This window comes from Anser brachyrhynchus, assembly GCF_964034855.1.
Source record: "Anser brachyrhynchus genome assembly, chromosome: 3".
Classification (NCBI taxonomy): domain Eukaryota; kingdom Metazoa; phylum Chordata; class Aves; order Anseriformes; family Anatidae; genus Anser; species Anser brachyrhynchus.
In genome coordinates this window covers 32,291,709-32,308,641 of record NC_137696.1, presented here as the reverse complement: position 1 = coordinate 32,308,641, position 16,933 = coordinate 32,291,709, and the positions used below count along the sequence as shown (strand labels likewise).

General features: G+C 41.2%; 1 protein-coding gene across 12 annotated transcripts in view; it reads right to left on the bottom strand.

Moving 5' to 3' along the window:
- PPM1B (protein phosphatase, Mg2+/Mn2+ dependent 1B) overlaps positions 1–16,933 on the bottom strand; it is a 58,759-nt gene that overhangs the window by 34,043 nt on the left and 7,783 nt on the right. For 6 of the 12 annotated variants that reach the window (XM_080587247.1, XM_080587250.1, XM_080587251.1 and 3 more), the window contains exon 2: positions 8,732–8,848. The exons of 5 other annotated variants lie outside the window; for them this stretch is intronic. The gene's annotated coding sequence lies outside the window, so the exon portion shown is untranslated. Of the gene's footprint in view, positions 1–6,447; positions 6,546–8,731; positions 8,849–16,933 lie in introns of those variants that run through there. One more of the 12 variants, XM_080587253.1, reaches the window with a different exon arrangement.

Sequence of the window (16,933 nt, the reverse complement as noted above, 5' to 3'; positions counted from 1 at the left end):
ATAACTAGACAGCAAATGTCTTAAATCATTGTACTGGACCACATAGCAAAAGCTTTCCTCCAAAAAAGTTATGAAGTTCATCAGTAAAAATAAAAAAAAAAATTTCTTCTATACCTGAGAAATTCAGGAAAAAAGAAAACCACAAAAAGCATGGATTCACAAAGTTAAAGGTAACAGCAGAACTCCCTCTTTTGAAGTACACCAGGGCACCAGGGCTTCTTAAATGACCGGGGCACGAACGCAGAACACGACCACAACACAACTCCCTTCAGAGAGCCTCTCCCACCTCCAGAAGACAGCCCTAACTGTGAGGCTACAGGGCAGGTGCATGAAGTGCTCCAGCCTCACTTCTGATGCTACTCCAGCAGCCTCCGGAAGTGGCTGACTCACAAACACAGACCCAAAGACAAGCATTATGCTTCCCAGAAGCAAAAGTCTTGATCCCTCCCAAATTGTTCTACTCTACAGAGGATGCGAGAGCATTCATCAGACGAGGGCGACTTCTAGCCTTGAAACTGGATTCTTACGTCATGGCGGACTCAAAGAGAGACATTTGGAGCTAAGAGCACCTTGCCCCAGTATGCTCCCATTCACACAGATTCTGTCCGCACAAGTTCTCAGAAGTGTGGAACAGGGGTATTCAGTGTTTCAAAAGAGACAAAAATACCTCGAGAGATATCCCATCACTGAACACTGCCCCGCGAGGGGACATGACTTCTGTGACTTCGGCACAGCAGTGCCTCTTACCTCTCTAAGCAAGCCGCAGGTTTTTATTCTGTATGGAGATACTTCGGTTCATGATGCAGCCTGGGAACAACAAGCTACTGTATCAAGGCCCCAGAAACTTGGGTGCAGAAAATCCTGATATAAGCAAATAAAATGGTTTTACGTAGATTGCCAATCATAAGCTACTTCACAAAAATAAAGCTGAATGCCTCCCATTAAAGGCTTAAGAGAATTACAAAATGTATTAAGCATTTTCTATGGGCTCCCTGAACATTTGGCGTGTCTAAACAGTTATTTGAGTAGGACTAAGTTCATTAGTAAGTTTCTATTTTTATTTTTTGCTATTAAGATACTAGTACCATGGTCTAAAATTTTGGGTAGACCTGTGTGGTGCCAGGAGTTGGACTTGATGATCCTTATGGATCCCTTCCAACTCAGGATATTCTCAGATTCTATGATTCTACCCTGCAGTAGCATAGTTTTTAATTGAGCATAACTAAAACAGCCCTTGGCTAAAAGAATTTGAGTTTCACCACGCTTACAGCATTTTCTTCAGATGCAAAAGACTACACAGCCAGAGCCATCACAAGTGAATCACTGCTAAAGAACTGAAACCAACAGTCAGCAATAACCATGTTTAAAAAAAACACACACCAAGCAGGCAAGAATCTTGACAAGTTTGAAGAACCCTACCATTGCACTTTAGAGAAGGGTAAGCAGCACACGCTAGCCTTTCTGATCATTAAATACATCTTTAAACAACCTTGATGGTAAAGCACTAATGAACTTCAAGCTGAATCCAAATGTTAAAGCAAGCAAAAAACATCACACCGTCCAGTCCTTTGCAAGTTTTCAGATTCTGGTCAGCCAAGCACCAGAAATACACTTCTTATGCAGTTCCACAAACAGCTGCAGCTGACTTTTTAAAGGACAACCAAATCACTGCTGCTTTAAAACAAACCAACCAACCCCGCTCCCTAAGCATCATGAAAAACAAAGTAAAATCTAATGTATCATATTTGACTTTATAACACCAAAATACTACCACTGCTGATACCATCCCTCCGAACTGTGGGTGATGCAAAAGTTAATAAAAGATTTTACAGAAGTAGAAGACACCAGAGGGAGAAGGAAAAGAGCAAGCCTGTAAGCTTACTGCAGGTTAGCCAGTATACTGCAACTTCCCTGCTGCACGTTGTCAACATATGGTCAATGTAAGATAATATCCCCCTCCTCACGTAGACATGAGGCGACCTGATTTTACAGTAAAAAAGAGCACGTACCAAAGGAGTGCACTAGCAGTGCAAGTTCATGCAGTAGTTCTTCGTTAACCTACATATATGACAAAGCCCAAACATAAACGAGCAATTAATGTCTGTGTAACTACTTGAGGCAACGTACAACTTGCACCCTAAAGAGCAAGTCGTTCATCTTTTACAGTATAAGATGAATGAATTTTCTCTGCAGTTGCTGAGTGATTCTTGGTTCCATACAATATTGTGAATCAACCAAAACTGAGCTAAGACTTCTTTATAATGTTTTTCCACCCAAATGCTGAAGCTCCATTAAAATGTTAATTAGTGCAATATCTAAAGTAAAGGGAATGAAGAAGAGTTTGAAATTAAGACCTCTAAGAAGCAAGTTAAGTGCTTTAGCCTTTTTGAAGCAGCTAAACTAGTATCCAGGTTTTGCTAAAAGAACAGCGGTATCTAAAATGCAGCGAAAAGATGTAAAATCGAGGGTTTCTTACAATGCTAACTATCCTGAAGTAAATTTACTTGGGTTTCTGGTGAATATTTAGATCAGCAGTTTGAAGCTGACAGTGCAACGTTTTAATTGCAAGTTGATCAGTTGAACCATTCAAGCCTGCATTTCCAAGGGGAACAGGTGATTAGCATTGTATTTAGCAGCAGTACAAATCCCAGTAATACTAGGGGCTTGGCAGTCTGGTTCAGGTCATACTTTCAAATATTACTTCACAAATGGTGGGCTTCAGTTACAGCACCAGAGAACTGGCTTTTGATACATCTAGAAAACAGTTACAAAAGCTACTCTCAACTTTTTTTCTGCAGACCTATCCTGCATACAGATTTGCCAGGCACATTTTGAATTCCTAAATTCTCAACAGTTCTCTCGGGTAAGTTTTCGAACACTAAATTCACATGATGGCTATGTAGATGTCTTGGCAGCAGGGGCAGTTTGAGCAATATTTGCTCTCAGCAGCTCGTTCCATGTTAATCCCTGTTACTCAGCCACGTAGATAGTTCTGCTGGTGTAAGTGAATGCCTGAAGCAGAGACTGTTCATCTAGTTGATGAGTAACTCAAACTGTTGAATTATACAAGCAGAAGATGAAGAAACACTGCAAGCCAGCCTTTCTAGAATTGTGAATACATGTATACAATCCACGCTCACCTACTGGGAGATCACTAGCAAGCACTTACTTCTGTTCTCCTGTAATCCAAGAGTTCACTTGGTTTCAACTATGATTAGGAGAACTCAAGCACAAATACAAAATCATCTCAAACAGTTAAGTTGAAGATCTTTTCAAACATCCAGTTTCAGGTATGCTTAAGACAAAGGCCACCAAACACGCTCCAGTCAAAATATCCAAGTATAAAACTTCATATGTGATTTTTATCAGAACTAAGAAGGGAGACGATCTTCAAGAGTTAAAAACGTATTACACTTATACATTAGTGTTCTTAAAAAACATCAAGACTACAAAGAAGAATTCTAAGTTGATTGTAGGTTGGGACATGTACTTTAAACAAACGTGCTTGTTGGGGCTGTTAGGACTTTGTAGAGCGGAGTTTGCACAAGTCTTTAATAACTGTTATAATACACTACATCCACAATGCCAGATAAATTCTGAACACGCATTATGCTATCCATGGCGCTTCTGGAGTAGCGGATAGAAGATATGTTCTGATTCAGCCTGGACCTGAGTTTGGTTGTTTTTAATTGCAAAGGCCAGAATCTGCAAGCATCCATCTTCCTGACAGGGATTCGAACTCAGCTCTGGCACACCAGAATGATTTGCAGAGGCAACATGAGAATCCTGTTTACTGTTAGTGAAGTGCCTATCTTTTGAACGCATTGTTATGGAGTATCCCCATGAGGTAAACTTATTATCATCTTGCTTGTTAATTTGATAGGCGGCAGTAGCTAATGAGTCAGTTTGAAGTTACCCATCCATTTGTTGCCTCTGTGAGCATCTGGCCTTCAAATCAACGTTTAAAAAATACAGTCACTCCAGGTGGATTACTGAGGCTTCGTCAATATCCCTCTGCTTCAAGCGAGCAGAAATCACAACCTGAGCACTGTCAAACATTCTGAGAAAGAATTCACCACACTTGTGCTTCATGATGTTATCAAATGACATCTATTCAGGAGTCCTCTGGACTGAAATGGCATGTCCCTTAGCCACGGCACATCCTTCAACAGCACCTCACTTAACACCGAAGCCAAATGTCTCGCCCTCTCTAGCTACTCCAGCAGTACGAAAAGAACATGCCGAGTTCGTCAGACCTTTCAGCAGCAGAAAAGCAAGCTGTTAGTAAACTGCAGCATTATTCAAATTCAGAAGTAAACTTGGGAATAAAAACTTGCTCTGTCAATTATGAAATAGGAATGGCTTAGCCCTTTCTTGCTAAGCCATTCAAAAAAAAATAAATCTCAAGACGATAAAAAACTCTTACAGAAGCAGTTCTCAGCAAAAATCCGAGAAAGCTACAGATCGGTCAATTCTGTAGCAAGTGCGTGCATTCAGATAAAGAACTCCCACTGCTACAGACAGCAAAATATTGTAGAATGAAGAGGTATAGAAAATGTGACATAATTGTCTTGTTTTACTGCTAGGATACAGAAGCTGACCGTGCTCCAAAGTGCCCTAGCACTAGGATAGAGGCAGGAAGTCTGACAGTTTTCGGAGTGACACCACTGCAAGTCTCTCAGAGGAAATGCTCACAACATGGAAGAACAGCTTCTCGGCAGAAGACTATCGTGATTAATTTGTCCATGAACAGTCTTCAGTGATTTTTAAGCCAGCTAACAGCTAGAGTTCCCAAAGGTAAACTTTTATCCAGGTGGAGAATCTCACCTAAATTCACTGGCTAGCAATGCACTGGGTAAGCTTTTGAGTGAAGCCTGGCTGCTAGAACCACTGAAGCACTGAAGAGTTACTTGTCCTCAACACCACATCTTCTGTTCCTGCTGCACCTGTCAAAGTTTAAACCCTGCTTCTACAGCACATCTTTCTGTACAGAGCCTGTATTTAGGGCAAATATATCCCCACAGGATTCTCAAAGGCACAACAGCACCCTATTTGCCTGTGAGGGGAATTAAATCATCACAGCTGTATGTATGACAACAAATCCCATTTTTGCCACCTTACATGTATAATATACACAATCTTAATTGGGACAACAAGTATATATAAAAATCTAAGAGGAGTTTGAGTTCCATAAAGCAGAGTGAGAAATGAGCAAAAAGATCACACAAAAAACAGTATTTCAGTTAGCACCAGATAGGGAAAATACAGCAAGATTTCACTAACAGTGATACATTTTTCAATGACAGAAATCAACTTGTATCAAATCTGTAAGGGATTGAATGGCTTTTACTTTCTGTATATATGATGCAGACTTGCCCTCTCTGAAATAATATAAATGATGTCCTTATTCCTCCCCCATTTCTTAGTGTAAGTCTTCACATACCAGTGAACTAAAGGTGAGCTATCCTAGCAGATTTTTTAAAAATGCTTGAACACCGCTGATGTTCCTGTGCAGTTACAGGAAGAATTAAGTTATCTGCCACTTGGTAATGTGACTTAAAAAAGCCACAAATAGATCCATTTATAGGTTTATGCACAAAAGGACTTCAATGCAAAAAAAGGTCATTCAACACCATAACAAAATCACCAGGCCTTTCAAATCAGTAACAGAGCACAAATATTAGCACTTAGTATGTTACAGATATTTCAATGCTTACTGCAAAGCAAACTTGGAAAGAGAGAATTCAAACATCTGCTATGTCAACTAACAAACACAAACACAATCTTGCAAAAGAACTAAATTCAAATACTTAAGTAATACAGGAACTGGAGCCTCCAAATAGGAATCATTAAGATACATAGTTATTTTTATGCCTCAATTAGTTTTAGAACCTCATTTTTTCCTTCATCTCTACCATGCTAAGAAATTTTTCATACCTATTAGCAAAGTTATTTCAGTAACAGTACTGTAATAGTGTAAAGAGACTCGTCGCTTAAAAAGACACCTTAAAAATTTTAAGTGTGTTCATCTGCCTCGAACTCTCCTTGGTAATACAAACTGATCACCTTCCATACTCAGCCCAGTTCAACTGATCATTTCAAGTGAGGAACATAACGTGCTTTTAGGAAGTCAGTTATAACCCAATGCTTAAGAGAAGCAGCTGATTCAACGTGGTACGTGTTGATAGACTCCCATACTGTAGCAGGATCGATTATAGTTTAATCCCATGGTATGTACTGTTCAATCCACAGTGTGTTACAGAAAGTTACGTTTCAGACCACAGATGGCTTTTCAGATTACATACAAGAACACAGTACTGCCCCCTGCATTTTTATAGCATGCTCTACTTTTTCTATATGTTAAAGAAGCTTTCTAAGAAAAAATCTGAAGACTAATCAAAAAATTACTGTCTCTAGGAACTGCAGAGTGAAGCAAATTTCCGTTACCTTTTTTTCTGGCAGCAGTCTCCAGTATCGTTGCCTGGACACATGGAATCTTTTTCAGGTATCTGCATTGAGGCTATCTGAACTGCTTCACTTGTCATCTAAACAGAGGAGTACTTGGCAAGAAGCAGTCATTTCGCAACTTGCAAGCTTAAATACTCGAATAGTTTTGTCCAATTAGTACTGCAATTTCAGTTTGACAACAAATCAGTTTGACTCACTTTTAATCAATATGGTTTAAACTCTTTTGATTTACAATGTATTTTAATGAAGAAGTTTCAAATATATCTATTGAGGCAATGACTGTTTTAATTTTGCCACTACGCAAGTGTTATAATACATGTTGAAATATACCTGCAAAAATTCAAAGGGCAATTTTAGCGATAAGAATGTTAAAACTAACATGCAAAAAGACCATGCCAGTTCACAAGAAATCAATAGTAGAGATGGGGCTCAAGGGCTTACAGGCAGTCGATGCAGTTATGAGAGGTCTACACAGACTTGACAGCAAAAAGGATTCCGGGAAGCAAGCATGTTAATAATTCAATGTTTATTTTATGCTATTCATCAGGTCAGACATCAGCTGCAGGCAGTTTTGGCTAACAGATTAAGACACCATCTCCAGTTCCACAAAAGTTACTGCTCCTACGCCACTGCTGGTTGCAAGACACTGCCTTGCTGGGAATGCCACCTTCACACCACAATGAGGAAAAGAACACGTGAACTGTAGCAAGGGGGTAGACACCCTACAATGTCATCCTGTTTATAGAGGCAGCATGCCAAGATATTTTAAAATTATGTATCTAGATCTTCCAAGGCTCACATCTCAGTCCTACCTCTTTAGAAAATGTCAAGCTTAAGCTGTATGTATGCTATACCAGGTTTAACAAACTGTCTGGACTAAACCAGGTATCCGTAAAAAAAAAAAGGGGGGGGGAGGGAAATAAGACTATCCCTTTTGTGAGCCGTAATTAAGTATTCAGGCCTTTGCAGAATGATGACTGAAAGAATTTGATCAATTTAACAGTTTAAAAAGCAAAGTAAACATTCAGCCTGGGGATTACATAGGTAATTCAGTAAAATCTACAACCTAGAAAAAAGAGAACCACACAGGCACAACAAATAAGAAACAGTTATGTGAACAAAAGCCTGCTGACCTGAACCTTCAAACAAGTGCTGAATTCAGCAAAATAAGCGCCAGCTTCAGTAGTTCTGCCTAACTCACTGCCCCCACAAGACTGAAGGGCTAGCATTAGGCAACCAGCTGCCTACATTAGGCACTACTTGTACTTTGCAGTTCCCAAAACATTCATGTCCTTCCAACTCCACATGAAGGTCTCCACCATCTGTTTTCCAGCTGGACACTGTGTGAGGAGGGGAATACAAGGCCACAATCTGCTATCTGTAAGGAATATCTCTCTCCATTCTTCTGAAACACCTTTCCAGCTCCTCCTTCTGAGAGCCACGAATATGATGCTAGCACAGCCAACAGTACAGTCCACCAACACTCTTCCTGAGACTGGTCCCACCAGAGGGAACTCCACTGTCTGCTATGCATTTTATCTCCCCAAACCTAGCTACACTCTCCATTCTTGCCTTGGGGGCTGGGAATGATACATTTTATTAAACATTTTATTAAACTGTGCATGGAAGCTGAAGGCAATGGCATCACCCTGCTGACTGATGTTAATGACTCCTACCACTTGATCAGAGCTCTAATTTGCAGGGAGATGACAACCGTATAGGTGCTTGAAGCTATGGCTTTACTGAAATAAATGCACCTACCATTCCTTCCAACACCTACCCTCTGATTCCACAGTTATTCCCTGATATTTTCAACTTGACTGAACATGGCATTCCAGCTATAAATGCATTAAAGAGAAATTCCAACAAGCTCAGCGCAGGACCTTCCGCTAAACCAAAGATGGTTGCTTACATGCACGCTTTAGTAAGACATTCCATTTCGTATCATGCAAATTAGTATGTCGGTTTTAGAAGTATGAACACCTGTACTACCGAAAGCCAGCTTTGCATAGCAAACACTAGTTACATGTACCAACTTGCTTAACTGTTTGAGTTAGAGAACACAGACACGGCTAGCTTTTATGCACCTGATCATAACGAATGTCCACAAAATTATGTGGTATTTAATGCTTAACTATTCGTAATATTCTGCAGGAAAAGTATAATATGCAAGAAAACTGACAAATGAGAAGTAGATCCATTTCGCAAGTCTCAGTATTCATGCTTTTTGCCATCTGATCATGGACAATTTTGAAAGTCTTACCTTGAACGCAGTGCAAAAGTCAAATTTCTTCCAGATCTTTGTCCTTCTGATAAGGATTCACTTTAGAGACTCTTCCTTGTATATAAGGGGGTGAATAAACCGGAAGAGCCTCTGAATCTGAAAGTAGTAAGATGGAAGAATTGACCAATTTCTTTCCTGGACAACACATTATTCAAGCAAATCCATAGCTCAAGAGCTGCTTAATAGCAACTTCTTGAGGGGAACCAAGAAAACACACAAACCACTGGAAGCAGTGAAGTTAGTCAAGAAGTTCCTACTTGTAATCTTCTGCTGTATTACCTCAGACATGAATGCCTTTCATTTCTTAGAGATAAAATGTATCAGGAGATTTAAACTAAACCATTCAATGGCCAATACCTGCCAAAAAAATCATAATCTGCACCACCCTCAAATAGGTGTATTGAAAGTCATTTGTAATCCAGGAATACACTGTGAGAGTGCAAGAGCCTGCACATGCTTACGTGTGCATGTTTAAGAGAAAAGAGGATGAAAAAGCCTGGAACATTAACACAATCATTTACAAGAGTATATACAAACCCTGGACTCAATAGAAAAGGACTAAAAGTTGGGGTTCAAACTTAATCTCAACTACACAAACCATACCAAAGAATCCTGTCACTAGCTACTATAGATTTCTGTAAAAGCCAACTCAGAAAGACACGCAACTATTCACCAAAATTACCTTGCCAATAAGAAAGAAGCTAAGTTGCTTTCCTCCAAACTCATGAGCAGGGCTATCACAGTTAAGCCCACCCTGCCTAGATATATATACCAGTATACATTTTTGGTAGCGTGGATCTGGCTAAAGCTTTCCATTTTCAAGATGCCCGTGTGTAGGATCTAGGATGAGTTTCTCTTCAAAGGCCTGGCAAAGAGGGAACTGGACTAGTCTCAGTGAAACCGTCATCATTTGCTTTTTCAGCATCTTTCTTCCCCAAACCAACAACTTTAAAGGCGACGCGTTCCGCATATTGCTTAGCTTTACTTCAAGGTTCAGAATAATGGGTGAAGGCAAGTGAGCGAAAAGGTACATCGGTCACTATAAAGTTCTAAAACAACTTTTTCAACTTAAAGAACATTTTTTTCTTTCATTCTTAGATAAAATTATGTTATTCAATGAATGTACCTTGCTTATTCAATGCTTACCCAATAGGTACAGATTTCAAGTAACTAATGATTAATATCAGACATTTGTCAACAGGAGTAGCTGATCTTGTCCAAGTTATTTTATTTAGCAGCACTGGAAATACATGCCAAAAACTTTTCAGCACACACTCTCCCATTCCAGTTTATGACCCAGTCTCTTGCTTTCCCACTGTGCTTCTCAGTAAAGAGACTGGCTCCATCCACTTGGTATCCATCCCTGTAGATACCAGAAGTTTGTTACCACCCTAGAGGACCAAAACTGGGCATAATATTAAAGATGCAGTCTGGGAACATGTGGAACAAATGCCATTTAAAGGGGAATAAAGCTGTTGGTTTTCATCCCTGCCTGACTAGATTTCTGACCCTAGAAGCAGGACTTGGCACGTGTCCTTGCCGAATTTCATAGATTCCTACAGGCCTGCTCCTTTCTGAGTACCACCTCTGGATGGCCACCCTGCCTCTGAGGCACCTTGTTCGGTGTCTGCCACAAACCTGTTGAAGGTACATCCCATTTCCTCCTCCAGGTCACTGACAAAGATGTGAAACTGAGTAGGTCACAGCAGACCCCTGAGGAACTGCTCGTAGCTGGTGTCCAGGCAGAGTACAAATGCTCAACTGATACCCTTGGAGCCTGACTCTTCAGCCGGTTTTTCACTTGTCTTCTCATCCTCCCATCCAGACTATAAATAGGAGTATGCTGTGGGACACTGTGTAAAAAAAGCCTTGCAATAGTCAAAGTGACATGCACGGCTCTCCCCTCAACCAGAGATCTATTCATTTCATCACAGAAGGCGGGCAGCTGGTCAAGCACATTTTACCCTCGGTAAATCCACACTGGCTACTTCCAGCCCCTGTTTTCAAGGGCCCAGAAACGTTTTGCTACAGGTTGACATAAACTACTACTTGATAATGCTACCCAAGCAAAGCACTAAATGTTTTTAGTGCATGAAAAAGCAAGTTTTATTATATAACATAGCAAGGATACTTGAAACCATGAACAAGAAAAAAATCGAGGTCTCCAAGCTCCAACAATTTGCAGAATTCAGATGTTCCAAAGCCCAAATATAAGGATTCAGTGCATAAAAATAAGCTGGTCTCAACAAGCTGAACACAGCCATCAAGCAACAGAGTTTCTGATTAATTTTCAAGGTGTCTAGCAACAAGGCAATAACAGAGGATATAAAAAGGAAAACCTGATATTCCTAACTCCACTGAAAATTTATAACAGAAACTGGTAGCAGAGAAAGGGAAGAGCAAAAGGACCTGCCATGAACGGCAAGTGGTCAAGAAAACCTATGTGTTTCACTATGGACATCTGAAAAAAAGTATCTCAAGTTCAGATTGTTTACATCTTTTCAGATGAATTGACTTCCTTCCATACTGTACTGAAAGCTAATCCTTCTTAATGAGACCTCTGTACTTGAACAAATTCAAGAACTCCTGAGCACAAAGACAAAGAACTGCAAACCATAGTTGATACCACTGAAAACATGACCCACGTTTCACCCAAAAGTCTCTCTTAAATTCCCCAAAACTGGTGCTCAAAGCAGGGACCAGATAAGCAGCTCCAGCTCCACATTAAGCAGTGAACAATACCTACAGTGGATGAGCAGAGGCAATTCTCTTATCCCCAACGAAATCTGCAAACATGACAAGAGACAAAGAAAAACCTCTTGGCTCCCTCAGGAACCTTCCGACAAACTCCTCACCGTGACCTTTGCTACGTAAAGCTTTGCTTTCTGCTGTATTCTCATGTGCCTACAGAATAAAGATCTTCTTGTCAGCAAGTGTTGATATTTAATTAAACTGGAATGACCACTGTGAATGCAGTCATATCATCACCCGTAGCAGCCTATGCATTTGGGGAAAATCCAAGAGACGGCATTCATAATTTAGTCATAATAGAGGTTTTAACATCAATATTTAATTGCATGTTCTTTTACTTTAGTATGACAGTACAGCTGGTGACACTGCTAACACTGTCAGTTTACATATTTCCAGTATTGTCTTCTCTTTACATTTTTCTCATTTAAATAAAATTTAAGATCTCTGATCATGTAACCTGACATTGTTTCTATCCTGAGTCATTTATTAGAGGAAGTTCAGAGCCATGTGACAAAACTCCAACTACCTGCAAAGAAAGCATCAGCAGTAACATTCCAAGTAAATTTAGGACTTCCACTGGCAAGTCAGTCATCGGGTATCCAAACCATGAGCCTTAACAACCTGTGTCAGTAAGTATATCTTAAGAGAAACTCCTTGGAAACGTCTCAAGATGCAGTCTTGCAACAGTCTGCCTAAGCTGAACTGATAGTGCTATAAACCCACCTCCCACCGCCTGTCCTCTTCTACTCCAACCTGTGCATTAGCAACTGCTCTCATATCCTCATGCGGTTCCAGAAGCTAACCCCAAACAAAGCTAAGCTCAGTGACAGCCAGGCAACATGCACACATCACCTAAGTCTCACTCACCATGAGCAGAGACAAAGCCAAGTATCAGCACGAGGAGGAAGAGGAGCACGTGGTCGGGGCAGAAAACGGCGGAACTACAGCATCACTGACTTCCTTAGGTAATTCCGTGAGAGCCTCTCCCTTAAGCAAAGTCAGGACTGCAGGTATATTTCAGTAGCAAATGCCGAGCACATGCAGAAGCCTAAGAGAACTCCCTTTTTCTGCACTGGACTAGCACCAAAAAGCAGTGAAAAAAAAATAAATCTAAGGACCTTTAGCTAAGAATACCAGATGCTCACCAGCTAGGCAGCACGTAACAAAATGCTGTTTGGGCAGAGAATGAACTCCCAACAAAGAGACAAAAACAAAGCTAGATTGTGTACATTAAGCAAGGCAGCTTCCAAGATGTTACATCCATTGTTTTTAAACAGCTGCAAAGAAGTGACAACAGTGCCTGGCTGACAAAGGAAGCGGATGTGTCTAGTGCCCAGCACTGCCACCAAGGTAGCATTAGACTTGCAGACTAGAAATTCAGAAAGAAAAAAAAGCAGCTTTGACTGAATTATATGCTAGCTGCTTCTTCAGCTGTGCTGGGTTTACTTCTGTCCTGTCCGTAAGGGTTTGAAGGCACTACACTTAGGCAGTGAAACCAAACAATCTTGATCGCTTTTCCCTTCTCAATGGAAAAAGGACACGAGATCATTTTAGCCCAGCCTAATTTTCCTTCTCTTCTCTGAACACTGCAGTCAGATCCAAGTATGTCTTTTCTGTCTCCTAAAGACCTAAAGACCTTCAAGGAATCTTTGCTTCCTTGGACTGAGATGCGAGCCTACCAGTTCCACGACACCTCAAATCCATACCAAAAACAAGCCATGCATTAAGTTTTCCTCTATCTGTACGACTTTCAAGTTGGTAGTTTGCTGTGTTGTTGTTGTTTTGTTTGTTTTTTAATAAATACTATTCAGGGGAAGAAAGCTTTCAACCAAACGCAGGGAAAAAAAGCCCTATGGACTGAAGATTCTTCCCCCTCCCCAGTCCTGTCTCAGGAAGGAACACAACAGGAGAAAGTGAACTCGAAGAAACCACGTCAACAAAAATAAGGAGAGAGAATGAAAACTAAACACAAAGCAGCTCCTCCCTATCCCCCAGCAGCACAGAAGTCAGTGGTCAACTTGCATTTGCTGATTTTTACCCCTGCCAGTATCGAGGAGCTGTACCTCCATCCACAAGGCCAACCACCCTGGTAGGACTGGGGCAGCCAGCAGAACTTAGTAATAAAAGGCTGCTGATAAAAATCTCTCACATGATGAACAGAAACTATCAGAACACACAGCCCAGCACTAAGGTAATAAGGAAGAACACTTGGATGAACTCTGCCTCCCCAGATAGTCTATGGACTAGCCTATTTCTCAGCACATTTATTATCTCGGTTCTTTAGAAAGTATTTCGGTTTTCTTATGCATTAAGAAAGAATATTACGTTTGAATTCCTCTCCTGTTTCATATTAGTTTCTCTCCTTCAGCAGTAGTATCGGACTTTGACCCAAGGAAAGGAGAGGATAAACACTGAGCAGAAAGAATCAACAGTTCTGACGCGGGAGCACAACCACCGTGCAGAAGGCAGCTTGCCCACAGGTAGGCCAGGGTCACTGGTCCTGGTTGTACCAGGGACAGCTGAAGACGACAACTAGAAAGTGACAGAAAAGGACGATGGAGATTCTGACAGAGCATTTGAGGGCCATTACTTACTCTGGAGAGGCTTCAAGCAGAAATATGACAACCCATGACAGGTCTGGCATGCCTGCTTTGTGTGCAGGAGCTTCTGTTTTAACCAGACCATCAATAAACAAGCCCTATGGAGGAAGGGACGATATGGTAAGGTGCATTAAGATGTCTTCCACATCAGCTTCATGTTCTTTGTGGAATTGACAAATAGCCAGGTTTCATATCTGGACAAACCTTTCTAAAAAAAAAATTTCTTTAGTTATGGAATTGTCACCCCATTCTTTTGTTAATACCCAACAAATTTAGTTCTGATAACCCTGACCAAAATGGCGAAGCAACAGTGAAAAAAGATCACTTCAAGTGACTAGTTCTTCTCTAGCCGTACTTGGCTTCTGCACAGATGCAGAAATACAGAAAGCTTTTTAGGTTGAAAATAACAAAGTCATCAAAAACATCTGAGAATAAGGTATTTTTCAAGGACAATATTTTCCAAGAATAAATTAATAAAGGGTTTCAAAAATACAGTTGCAGAACAGTTCTCCCAGTGACATTTTGTGACCATGTCATGGGCAACAACAGCACACGAGCTCATTTCAAGGATCTGAACCTACACCGGAATTGTATTCCTTCCCCTCTGACTCCGTAGGTTGAGCCCCATTTCACTGCCTGTTAGAGAAGTTATTCTGACAATCTCTACCACTGCCCCCTTGCCTGCAAAAGTCAGGAGATTCTAAACTGACAACATTCCTTTTTTCTTGAGACTAAAACAATACTGTAACGGTAGTCAAAACCACACAGCGAGCTGTTATGGTTAACAACAGCTACTATTTTGAGATCATTACATATTTCAGAGTCATTCTTCTCCAGCCTGGAGTTCCTAGTGTTTTTTTTTTTACTCATATAAAGCAAAAGAAAAAAAACGCACATAGAAAAGCACAGATGTGGTTTAGCATAAGGCATAACAGAGAGATAACAGACGAGAAGTAAATTCTATTGTTTCACTATGAGATAAAGGTAGGATGCAAGACATCACCATCGCTGTGGCAGAGTCCTGTTTGCTTGTTTGTTTTTCCTACATCACATGCAAGTCAAATTGTTACTTCCGTTGTAAAATACAGAAAAATGCAAAACTGTAACTTTCACCATTTATCAAAAACTGACAAGCTCTCACATTTGCCTGCAGAGGAGACTGCACAGCTTTTTGACTCTAGCAAGTGCTGCGAAACCGTCTCATTCCTGTGCAGCCACCCATAAAGCTAGTAGTGTGCTTGTCTTTTCCTTGGTCCCACAACCAACTATTCAAAGAAAGCCACTTACACTGCTTCCAGTTTCTTTACAGTGTAAGGGCGCCCAGAATCCAAAGGAAGGTTGGCTGGAAAACCTCTCACAAAACAAGCAATTGCTCCTATTAAAGCATCTTTTTCATGACAGCGCCTATGAACCCCTGGGTCATCTTTTAAACAGCAATTCAATTACGGCACACTTGCAGAGGATTTACCAAGTAAGTTTCACCAAAAGAAAACCAACAGTATTAGCTCTAGCTATTACTTTCACAAGATCATTTGCATTTTGCATGTACAGGAATGCTACTACTGGAAGTTTTATGCACAACCACACACTACTTCAGAACAAGTGCCCCTCAGAGCATCATCAGCCCCAGCCCAGACCTCCAACGACTCCAATAAACTCATCCAGCAGACTAAGGGAAACAACTGGAAGCGACAAATCCACACTGAGCAGTGTGTGTATTTTAGTATCATCAGTACCACAACAGTGGTTTGGGGGTTTTTAATAAAAAACACACTCTAAACAAGCACATCAAATAGACATCTTTTCAGAGGAAACAAAGTGAGACAAGAAGTCTCTTGCCTCGTGTCTCCTGGAAAAGAGGTGAAGACACAGAAAACATGATAAGCTGGCAAATGGGTAAGCAGCACACCTGAGGAGCCAGGTCAGTACACCCAGGGTACTGGTCCCACCAGTACTGGATAAACTTCCTACGGATGCCTGTCAACCCCATCTGTAATTAGGCGCTATTAATAAGTTCCTCGGGGGTGACGCTTCAGCTCTGACTCAGAACACCCCGAGCGAGATGCGCTTCGATCCCAGCAGAGCGCATGGGGCGCTGGGGCTCCATCGAGACGGACGGAGCTTCTTGGCCTCCTGAGGCGCTGAGCCGATGGCTCTCCAGGTGAGTCCCTGGCAGCTCTGTTAGCTCTGGGTTCGAGCACTGCAATAGCTGAAAAGGGAAAGGCACTTCGGGTTTGCCTTGCCTACACACGTTAAAAGCAGCACCTCCTTCTCTTGAAGTCAGCTATGAGCATTTCTTTCTCAAATGGCCCACGGAGAATCCAGCTGATGCCAGGCAGCAGGCACCAGTGCCTGCAACCAGTACCATAGCTGAAGCAGGGGCTGGTGCATGAACAAGCAGGCAGAGCACCTTCTCACTAGGAAGACAGATTCCTTTGGGGAATCAGAACAAATAAAACAAGTCCTTTATTACTATTCTTCAGTGCTTTGAGTATAGACGCACTTAAAATAGAAGCGAAAAGAACAATTTCTTCAGCTTTTATATACTGAAGACAGAACTCAGCCTACCGTCCACTCAAGCCTGAGCATATTACTTCTCAGCTGCAAAGTTTCAAAGCATATTACGAAGTTTCAGCAGCTTTTCAGGGTCACGAGAGTGATCACAAACAAAAACTCACTCTCCCTCCAAATCCTAATCCACCATCCTCAAAATCTAACCCAGCTGTACTCTAGGCATCAACACACCGTTCGTCTTCAAAACCCTCATTCAGGACCCAGAATCATGGTCCAAAGCTACTGGATGTGCCGTGGGTATTACCAGCCTCACATT